General features: G+C 34.6%; 1 non-coding gene across 1 annotated transcript; it reads right to left on the reverse strand.

The window, feature by feature from the left end:
* Positions 1-5,611: 5,611 nt before the first annotated feature.
* Positions 5,612-5,718, reverse strand: LOC132534486 (U6 spliceosomal RNA). The gene has a single exon (XR_009546196.1). It is a non-coding gene; the product is annotated as a U6 spliceosomal RNA (small nuclear RNA).
* Between the last annotated feature and the right edge of the window lie 6,441 nt (positions 5,719-12,159).

A 12,159-nucleotide genomic window follows, 5' to 3' on the forward strand; every position in this document is an offset into this window, starting at 1 on the left:
ACAGTACTCCTAGCCTACCTCCATGTTATCTGTAGGGTTCAGGCAAACTGCAAAAGTCATGGGCCCCTTGGAATATACCTAACATAGACTTTCTAGCTTCTTCCAACATGAAGAACTCAAATTTTAACTGTTCTATTCTGCTTTATATCTTTATGCTTTTCATCAAAAAAAAAAAACCTGAAATAAAATTTTCCAAAGATAGATAATTATTACCATACAAATGTAGCAGCTGGTGGTGCATCTGGTTCAGCACACACATTACACTGTGCGTGGACCTGGGTTCAAGCTCCTGATTTCCACCTGAAAGAGGGAGGGGAGCTTTAAGAGTGTTGAAGCAGGGCTCCAGGTGTCCCTGTGTCTCTCTCATCCTCTCTTTTTCTAAAAAAACATCTTTATTTATTTTACTATTAGGTAGAAACAGAGAGAAATTGAGAGAGGAGTAGTAGATAGAGATGGAGAGAGACCGAGAGGCACCTGTAGCCCTGTTTCACCACTTGTGAAGCTATCCTCCAGTAGGTGGGGACCAGGGGTTTGAACCTGGGTCCTTGTGCACTGTTACGTGAGCACTCAACCAGATGTGCCACCTCCTGGCCCCTCTCTCATTCTCTATCTCACTTTTCCTTCTCAATCTATCTCTTTTCCCTCTCAATTTTTCTATCTCAATTAAAACAAACAAACAAATAATTAAGAGAAAGAATCCTTTTAATAAGTCAGAAGGAATGAGGGCAAGAAAGAGGAAGGAAAAGAAGAAATGAAGGGAGGACAGAAAAAGAAATAAGGAGAATGGGATGAAGGAAGAGAGAGAAAGTTTGTATTATTGAATTCACTCTTCTACCTTACTGATATTTATATTTGTCTTTTGTTTGTGTCAAAAAAAAAGAAAACACCTCAAACTTCTGTAGTACTTTCTGAAACTAGGCACTAGACACTGGCCAAGTGCTTCACAACATCAACGTACATAAAGTCCTAAGTAACTGTATCAGGTGACATTGATTACAGAGAAGGTAATGATTTGCTCTAGATCACACAGAAAGAAATGATGAAGTTGATAATCAAATCCAGGCAGGCTGATTTCAAAGTAATTGCACAAATCACTCCACTACATTGCATTTACATTACCTCTGTAGTAGTGATAACTTGTAGCTTCGTCTTTCTTTACTGTCACCACCCTATATAACTTTGTTTATTCAGGTTGCTGCAAATGAATAGTGCTGTAAAATCATGGATGTAAAATTAATAGTAAATGAACCACAACTTTAGCTGATACAAGGCACATGTTCTTTTGTTTTGCGATATATTCCCAAAACAGTGGAAAAATATGTTTCCACTGGTCTAATGAGATTATTTGTCTATGCAAAGTTTCGTAGTAGGTGTGATATGAAGTTATTCCTCTGTAAGCTTGTCCCACTAGATAATTTTTATTTTTGTTTATTTATTTATTATTGGATAGAGATAGAGAAAAATTGAGAGGAGAAGGGGAGATAGGGAGAAAGGCAGAGAAACACCTGCAGCCCTGCTTTACCACTTGTGAAGCTTTCCCCCTGCATATGGGGACCAGGGGCTCAAACCTGGGTCCTTGTGCACTGTAATGTGTGAACTCAGTCAGGTGTGCTACTGCTTGGACCCCAATTTTTTTCTATTTCTTTTCTTTTGTTTTCTTTTTTAAAAATTGTTTTATTTTCTTTTTTAATTTTTTATTATATTTATTTATTTTTCCCTTTTGTTGCCCTTGTTTTTCATTGTTGTAGTTATTATTGTTGTTGTTATTGATGTCGTCGTTGTTAGATAGGACAGAGAGAAATGGAGAAAGGAGGGTAAGACAGAAAGGGGGAGAGAAAGACAGACACCTGCAGACCTGCTTCACCGCTTGTGTGAAGCGACTCCCTTGCAGGTGGGAACCCAGGGGCTCGAACCTGGATTCTTACTCGGGTCCTTGTGCTTTGAGCCACTTGCGCTTAACCCACTGTGCTACCGCACGAATCCCAAATTCGTTTTATTTTTAACTGACACCAAGGGGAGGTAAAGCGGGAGAGAAAAAGACATATGCAGCACTGTTTCACCTCTTGTGAAGCTTCTCTTTTCCAGTCAGGGACCAGGGGCTTGAACTCGAGTCCTTATAGGAATATGTGCAGGTTGCATCATTGTTCTAGAAGTGATAGGGATCATGAATCAGTAAAGCTCTAATATTCCTAATAGAGGAAAAATAGGCCCCACCAACTACATACCATGATTTGCAAATACTCTATATTAAGTACATTTAAATATTTGTACAGTAAAAGGAGTGTTTATTATTATGCCATGACAGTGGTTTCTGTGCTATGAAGGAGACTGACAGCACTGAGAATGGTTATAAAGATAAAGATATCTCCAAAGTATAAGGACTTTACAGAAACAGAGATTCTTATAAGATTTTTAAATGATGATGACACTGTATCTCAAGAAAGTTAGCAAGTTATATTTATATTATATAGCAAGAAATATAGTTATATTTCTATAACTATATCTGTAAAAAATATGTGTATGCCTGTCATTGTTTAATATTCAGATGTAGATAGAGTTGAGTATTTTTTTTTCTGTTCTTCAGGTGTATTTATTTGCTTTAGGGAGAGATTGGCAAGGGACTACAGCACTGCTCAGCTCCAGCATAAAATCGTATGAGATCAAATATGGGCCTTCAGAGATTTAAGTACTATGCTTTAATGTGCTGAGTTATTCCCTGTCTCAATATTTTATACTTAATGAGTACATAATGGAATGTTCACTGAAGATAGTTGATTGAAATAAAATACAAGGGAAATAGTGCTGACTTGAAGATGGTCATTAAGTAAAGTGATTTTTATAATGCTGTAAAACATCAAATAATGCTTGAAAAGTCAGATGCTCATGCAAACAAGAATATGAAAATAACTAGATCATTAGAGAGGAGGAACCCATTAAAAATAAGAAGAATACACACATAATGGCCACTTCTAAAAAATAATAAGGGAAATATATGCATATATTTTCAATACTGTACCTAGAGGTTTGACTTATGATTTCTTATTATAAAAATATTTATTCATAAATTTTTATTTTGATTTTTTTCTTTAAATTTAGAAACTGCTACTTCCAGTTGCATCGTTAGAATTGTAAGAGTAAAGTTGAATACAAAATTAAGAGACATGGCAGATACCAGTTATATAGACAGAGAGAAAATGCTTAACAAACACTCTTACTCTTGAGACTGGTCCATAGTGCCACCTTGTGTTAATGATCCATTTTTTTCTGTTTTGATTTATTTTATTTTCAAAGACTAATTTCCTGGACCCAAGTGATATATTGAAATAAATTTAATTGGTTTTCCTTTATTTCAAATTAGTAATTTGGAGTACTAAAATAAATAGCATATATATATCTTACTACTATTCACTAATTTATTTCAATTTTCCTACTCACTCTGTTGTAAATTGGTGTTTGTTTACCTGGTTGCTTTTTACTAAAATATGGTCACTTCACTGGAACTATGAAAAAGAATATTGGGAAGAGAGAAAATCTGAACTGATATAAAGGGTAGAACTAAATAAAACATGCTGTTTTAAAGTAATTATCATGTTTTGAAAGAACATGATAAGTGTATATACAACCTATAAATAGTTTGCATTGGGTATTTTCTATATTGTTACATTCTACTTTTACAATGGCTATCTAGTAGATATTTAGTAGGAAAATTTTGTAGTCTCACTCCTTTGAAAATTATTGAAATAAAGACTGATTAAATCTAACTTGAGTAGATTATTTTATCATACATAAGCCCCTCTTTATTTGAACTAAGAGTTAATTACTAATTCTTATCATCAGTGAAATTGAATCTCTTTTCTTAATCCCAGGAGAACCAGCAGATACAATGCTTGAGAAGATAATACAGACAAAGAACTGAATTGTAGGTCTTAAACTACTATCCAAATCTTGTTTCTTTCCAGTCTCTTGATACTTATTAATAAATAAGTTTCTCTTTTGAAAATTCATAGAAATTGTTTCTTTTTAGTATTAACTTATTTCAATGACTGATTTATGTAAAGAAAAAAATAAGTTTACTTGTCTATTTGTACTTTCTTTTTTCTCTGTAGAATGAACTTAATGTTCCTATCTTTAGACTGGCATTAAATTGGTCTTTTATACTATGTAAATTTTACTTTAGCCAATCTTTTATCCTGTGTAAATTTTATTTTCACCAATCTTCTTCCTTTCTGTACTTAATTTAAATTTTGCTCACTTTTAGAATTTGTATGCATTAATCTTATATTTCTGTGACTGATATGAAAAAAGCTAAATGATAAAATTTTTAATGATAAAAAAGAATTTGCCACCTGTAATCATGACTTTTCACCATGAATATTTATTTTTTTTAAATTCTTATCTTTATGTATTTATTTATTTGTTTATTTGTTTATTGAACACGTACAGCCAGAAATTGAGAGGGAAGTGGGTGATAGTGAGAGAGAGAGAGAGACAGACAGACAGATAAACAGAAAGACAGAGACACTTGCAATACTGCTTAACCATTAGCAAAGCTAATGGGGACTAGTGGCTCGAACCTGGGAATATTTCTATTTTTATTAGTGATTTAATAATGATTAACAAGATTGTAGGATAAAAGGGGTACAGTTCCATAAAATTTCCACCATCAGTTCCGTATCCCATCCAATCCATTGGAAGGTTCTCTATTCTTTTTTTCTCTCTGATATTTAATTTTTTATTTATTTAATAATGATCAACAAGTCTGTTGGATAAGAGGGGTACAATTCCACACAATTCCCACCACCAGAGTTCTTCATCCTATTCCCTCCACTGAAAGCTTTCCTATTCTTTACCCCTCTGGGAGTATGGACCCAGGATCACTACACCATAAATATTTCTATCACTCCTTTGAAGAATACATAAATCTGTCTTTTGGAAATGAATTGTTTTCAGAGAGAAAATTGTCCAACAGATTAGGGATTTGAGCCAGCCAGCATGAAATTTAACTACATAAGCCCATCGTACCTAATTATAAAAGATGATAGTTTTAAAATTTACATAATTGCAACTACTGGTAGGGGTCGGTAACATATTTGCATTATCTACTTATGTTCCATACTAATACTTTTAACCACCACTTAGAAGAAAAAAAAATGTCTAGTAAGTCAGATGCTTGTAGGTGTCAGAATATTATAAGCTAAAATGCAGACAATGCTTTATTCTATCCTAACCTCTGGGTTCTGACATTTTTCTACTATCTATTTTAAGGATTTGTAATATTTCATTTCCTGAATTTTGAAAACAAAGCCTCCTTATCCACACCTGGATGCAGCAAGAGAAATATCTTCTGCCTCTAAGCAAACCACAAATTCCCACTTATCTATTATTTTTAAAACTACATATTCTATTTACTATAATATAGTAATTCATACTTTAAAAATGCATCCCACGATAAAAGTGCAATCCTAGTCAAGAATAGAAGCTGGTATTAAGTCCTCCTTTTTCTATACAATGAAAGAAGAAAAATATTTAGTTCTTGTACAAGAAAGTATTTAGTTCAAGAATTGTTTAATACCTTTTGAATATAATATTTATATGTGATATTTCCTTTTTTTAAAATATGGAACGCTTCACGAATTTGCATGTCAACCTTGCGCAGGGGCCGTGCTAATCTTCTCTGTATCGTTCCAATTTTAGTATATGTGCTGCCGAAGCGAGCACTATATGTGATATTTCTGTTATGCACAGTAATTAGAAAAGTTTTTTATATATTGCAAGAATATTCCAAAAAGGAAGGTGTTTGCATTTTAAACCACACAGATATAAAAACTTTAGCAAAACGTAATTTTAGGTTTTCTATCTTTAATATTTTATTTAATCAGCATTACTGAAAAATAATTAACAGTAGCTATAAGAATGCATTTGACAAAAGATGATAAATAACATGCATCTAATTCTTGCTTCCCTTGTGATTTTAATTTGTCAACTGTGGTTTTGGTTACAATTAATCTCTTCATTACACAACATTTTCTGCTTAAAGTATTCTTTCTACTTACGGCATAATATTTAATATTTAATTGAAAATGTAAAGTGAATATTTTAGTTTATTTTAGTAATGCATATTATCAATTTACTTGTCCTCAGGATACTGGTTTTCCCCTTCTGTACTGAATTATCTCCCTTTAATTCCTATTTTTGTCTCTTTGCTTTTTTTTTCCATTGAAGCAAGTTCTACATATTTGCCTGTCCTTTGTAACTGGTATAGTAATAGTGGCTTTTTATTACAACATTCAATTTTCCACTAGTTTCCCATTTGATATTCCCATTATGGTCATAGTTGCACATCGCATGGAGAAATTTGTTAGAATTACAAAAATTTGGGGGTTGGGTGCACATGGCACCAAGCGCAAGGACAGGTATAAGGATACTGGTTCAAGCCCCCAGCTCCCCAGTTTCAGGGGAGTCGCTTCTTTCTCTCCCCCTGTCTGTCTTTCTCTCCTCTCTCAATTGCTCTTTGTCCTATCCAACAACAATGACAGCAATAACAACAACAACAGTAATAACAACAATGATAAACAAGGGCAATATAAGGGATAAAAATGGCCTCCAAGAGCAGTGGATTCATAGTGCAGTCACTGAGCCACAGTGATAACCCTAGAGGCAAAAAAAAAAAAAAATTACCCAAATTCATAAATAAATAAGTGAAGTTAATTCAATAATACTTTCATGATTACTAAACTTTCCTAATAAGAAATAACATATCAGTGATGACCTATTATATTAACTGAACTATTTGAGACAGTCAAGAAGGTATCATTAGTAAAAATCATGTGTGTAATTTTATAGGAAGCAGGAAGTGTAAAATAGTAGACAAATCATGGACTACAAAATAATAATATAAAGAAGCAAACAGGAGTAATTTCTGTTGAGTTCTATAAACTTGAACAAGTCATTGAACTCTGAATTTTATGCTTGTCTTCTATAAAGTGAGCCATGTTTCTCTTCCTTCCTTCTTTTCTTTCCCTTTGTCTTATTTGTTTGTTTGTTTGTTTATTGCTTTGGTGGAGCTGGAGCCTTTTGCATTAGCAATCTCACTGCTGTTAAGTTGACTTTTATTTTTCACTTAGATAAAGAAATAGAAAGAGTGGGATAAACACTTTAACACTGGAGCTTCAAACAGCGTTGTAGTATTTCCATGTAATGAGGTGGCTGTGGAGAAACAACTGCCCCATAAGATGCCAGAATTCAAGCACATGTAAAAGCACTCTCTTCTTACTCAGCTATCTCTCCAGCCCTTAGTGAGTTTTAATGAGAATTAGAAATAGATATGTGTAAACAGCTTAAACCTTACACAAAATGTGATCAACTTATTGGTAACTATTTTTAAATGTTTATTTATTCTATTTATAAAAAGGAATCATTGACAAAACCTTAGGATAGGGAGTCAGGTGGTAGCCCACCTGGTTAAGTGCAGCTGGCACAAAACACAAGCACATGTATAAGGGTCCCGGTTTGAGCCCCCGGCTCCCCACCTGCAGGGGAGTCACTTCACAAGTGGTGAAGCAGGTCTGCAGGTGTCTATATTTCTCTCCCCCTCTCTGTCTTCCCCTCCTCTCTCCATTTCTCTCTCTCCTATTCAACTCTGACAACAACAATAACTACAGCAATAAAACAACAAGAGCAACAAAAGAGAATAAATAAATAAATATTTTTTTAAAACATAGGATAAGAGGGGTGCAACTTCACACAATTCCCACCATCAGAACTCCATATCCCACCCCTATTGGTAACTATTATAATCATGGATTTTATCCTAAATTTTCATAACTGATTCATTCATCAGTAATTAAAGAAAAAAATGAAAGAAGCAGTCCAATTTTATTTATTTATTTATTTGGGGATTAATGGTTCACAGTCAACAGATCTATTTATTTTTATTATTGGATATAGACAGAAATTGAGAGAGGAGGGGAAGATAGAGGGAAAGAGACAGAGAGACACCTGAAGCCCTGCTTCATCCCTCATGAAGCTTTCTCCCTGCATGTGGAGATCAGGGGCTTGAAACTGGGTCCTTGCACACTATGTAATATGTATGCTTAACAAGGTGTGCTACCACCTGGTCCCAAGGAATTCCATTTTCTAAACATATTATTTCAGATATAGACAGTATAAAGCATTTAAAAAGTATTTTTCTTTTAGTCTCAAAAATATAAAGGCCCTTATACTTTTACTGGTGGATGAAGAGACTTCCTAAGACATCATTTGCACATCTGTTCTTTATATACATTCATATTTCATTTAGAATAAAGAGCACTTGCTGAAGACTTGACTAATTAGTTCCTCAAAGTTATTCACACACCATCTAGTTGGAAATTTTTCCTCTTCTCTATTCTACATACCCTTTAAATCTTTATAGACTTATAGACCCTTCTTCTTTCAGGAAAATGTTAGTATGCATGGGGCGAGGGAGAAGAAAGGAACATAGAACAAAAGTGATTTCTACTTTCTTTTCTCCCTCTCCCTTTCTCTCTCCTTCTCTCTTTCTGCACCCCTCCCCCTTTTCACCAGGATTATTGTTGAGGCTCAGCATGGATCCTCCAATGCTGGTAGACACTTTTTTCACTTTTCTTTCATTCTTAATTATACAGATAGAGAGAGAGAGAGAAATTAAATTCTTAATTATACAAAGAGAGAGAAGAGAGTACAGCAATACTGTCTTTCCACTTGTGAAGCTTTCCCTTTGCAGGTGGGGACCTGTAAAGGGACTTAAACCCACATTCCTGTTGGTCATTACACCAGGTCTGCTGCATTGCTTGATGCTGTGGTCTATTTACATAATCACTGTTTTGTCTGGATGCACCCTGCCTGCAGGGCATTGGTTTAATCCCCACTGGTTAGATGGAAGCATGCTACTTTCACACTCTGTGCCCTCTCCTAGTCACTTCCTCTTTCCGACCTGCCACTTCCATAGTCACAGGAGGTATAAAGGCAGATTCTTTTCTGATCAATAAAAGAGAATTGGATTGTGTTCCCGCTCAGCCATGAGTTCCTGGTTGTCTCTCTCCCACCCACGAAGCTAGCCAGCACATTCCCACTGATGGTAATGTGTACACTCCACAGGTTGAGTCACTATCCAATCCCTTCCACCTACTTTCTACCACATATCAGTCATCAGATATTTAATTCAAAATGTATACTGTTTAGGGAACTAACATAATCACAATCTTCCATTCTATGGATTGGAGAATACATCATTAGAGAGGTCACATTCTTTTCTCAGATGTATTCTTTTTTTAATTATAAACTATCAGAATATTTCTGCAAAGAAATAGAATAGGGGACCAAACCATAGACCATTCCAACTAAAATAGAAATGATTTAATAAATGATAACAATCATTCTCAGGGGATGAGTCATTTCCTTTAGCATATTTTCTGAGTATGATAGTTCCAGGATTGAAATCCAATTTCTCTTATTTATTGCACTAGGTGTTTATTGTGTATTGTATTATAGCATATACTCATGAAATAAGTCAGTCTTATTATTCTCCAGCATATTGCACCATGAGACAGCTAGTAAGTCACTCAAGTGAAGTTTAATTCATATTTCTGAATCTTCTCTTCATCTTCACATCAGTGAACCTGCTAGTTTCAGTTTGTCTTCAAGAAGATACATATTTTCCATTAGGAACACAATATTTTTTTCTGAGCATCTAGAGTATGTTTCTAGGTATTAGCTTACTTGTAAAGAAACAATATTCGTATTTTAATTTATACAAGAAAATTTATCACCCTTGGCCAGCTCAATGTTCAGTCAGATATAATGACTTTGAAAAGTAATTTACAAAGTGAGATGGTAGAAAAAGAAAAAAGGCAATTTTCTTCCACAGTGAGTCATATCTTGCAAAGTAAGAATGTGGAGAGTCAAATGGTCAAAATTTTTACTATACAAATGTAATGGAAGATAATTTATTCAGTCATAATACTATATTCATAAGGAGAAACCCAAACAACATTTGCTTACAAATCAATGATGACAGCAAGATAGGTTCCATTTAATTAAAAGTGCTTGTGGCATATTGGCAATTCCCAAACTTGCTACAGGAAGTGAAGTCGTTTTAACTGGCTTCTGGTGAACACATACATTTACTTCACACTTACAGTAAGTAATGAGATTTTTCACTTGCATTGCTCAGATTCTCTTCAGTTTCCACTCTCCTGAGGTAACATCCAATTGCAGCATTTTCTGTAGCTTGATCTCTCAGCACTTTCCCGGAAAGAAAGGTATCCTTGAGCCTTAGCTCTTATTGTTAACACCTCATAATAGAACAAAAACTTAACATCATTTTCAGGGATTTTTTTATCATAAAAATAGAAAGTGTATAGCCACATTGTATTTCACACACACAAAAAATAATATGTTATCTAAATATAACACAATCAATATGCATATTTCTCTAAGGGTCAGGAGAAAGCATACCTGCCAGTATGTGATGTGTATTTGTGTATCTGGGTCTGTGTGGTATATTTCTTGTTTTAGCTCCACCTTGATAGTAAGGTTAGCATATGGCCCTGCATGAGTGTCTCTCTCACTTCAGATTTAATTTGTTGTTTTTGAACTATTGACAAATTTGGTGGCACTGTTGATGATCCATTTTATCCCTGCTTTGTTTGGCAATGATCTTGCTCCCTGAGTTACCACTTCCCCATTTCATTGACTTCAGGAAAAGTTTCATTAAGCCTGATCTCTCTCAGTCTTTTTTCTTCCTCCCCTTTCTTTTCTTTTTTCCACACTGGACTCTGGGGCTCTTTATTCCTCAGGTCCCCTGTAGATTAAGCTTAAACTCTTACACTTTCCTCTTTAGCTCACAGTCAGCATTGGCATCTGTGTTCCATAACCCTCCACATGAATAAATAAAAGCAGGTACCAGCCTCCCAAATCTTCAGTTCTGACCAGACAAGCAGCTGAGACAGATCTCCTGTCACGTAATATTGTAATGGATAAAAAAACTCCACAATACCATTGAGACACATCTAACTATTACTTTATTTTTACAGTATTTGAGTGTGTCAGACTCCTATAGAACTTCTATATAACCTGAAACTAATTAATATCTAAAGAAAAGCAAATCATGGACATAAATGTTGTACTAAAGCAGAAGGAATGAATGTCTCTGTGTAAGATATAATTAAGGGTTTCTGCGGAGATCTTTATGATTTTTAGAGGGTAGACAACAAAGGTCTGTGCACTAGGATAGGTAATTTGGATTTACCATGATTTTTCATTAGTTCTTCTGTATATTAAAATTCTTACTCTTTGAAGAAAGTCTACAAATTATAATAAATATACTACTTTGAAATTATTCCCAAATGATTGTTGTCTTAAAATGACTGCTGTGGGGAGTCAGGCAGTAGCGCAGTGGATTAAGTGCAGGTGGTGCAAAGCACAAGGGCTGGCATAAGGATCCTGGTTCGAGCCCCTGGCTCCCCACCTGCAGGGGAGTCACTTTCTCTTCCCCTCTCTGCCTTCCCCTCCTCTCTCAGTTTCTCTTGTCCTATTCAAAAACAACAATAATAACTACAACTATAAAACAACAAGGGCAACAAAAGGGAATAAATAAATATATATTTTAAAATATTGCTGTGGTGGGATTAGTACTCCAGTTCTTAAAGAATTGCTTTTGTTTTAATTTTATTTTATTTTATGTGAAATAGAAAAAGAAGGAGACCAGAGCCCCACTCTGACATGTACAGTGGCTGATTCAAATCTAGGCTCTCAGGTTTATTATCCTTATACAAAATGCATGTTGTCCTATGTGCATATATTTTACATATATTTTAACTTAAATTATTAAACAGTTATATAACTTTTTTTGTTTGTTGCTCCTACCATGTTCTTAGTACCAGTTCTTGTTTAAAAATATACAATGAATTTGTTTGTTATATATCTATTTTTATTAGTGATTTAATAATGATTGACAAGACTATAGAATAAAGGGATTATAATCCCATAAAATCTCCTCCACCAGAGTTCTGTATCCCCCCCCCCCACCATTGGAAGCTTCCTTATTTATCCTTCTGGAAGTATGGTCAAAACATCTTTATGAGAAGCATAAAGTAGAAGGTCTGGCTTCTGTAATTGCTTCTCCGCTGGACATGAACA

The sequence above is a fragment of the Erinaceus europaeus genome, chromosome 18 (genome assembly GCF_950295315.1).
Source record: "Erinaceus europaeus chromosome 18, mEriEur2.1, whole genome shotgun sequence".
NCBI classification, from domain to species: Eukaryota; Metazoa; Chordata; class Mammalia; order Eulipotyphla; family Erinaceidae; genus Erinaceus; species Erinaceus europaeus.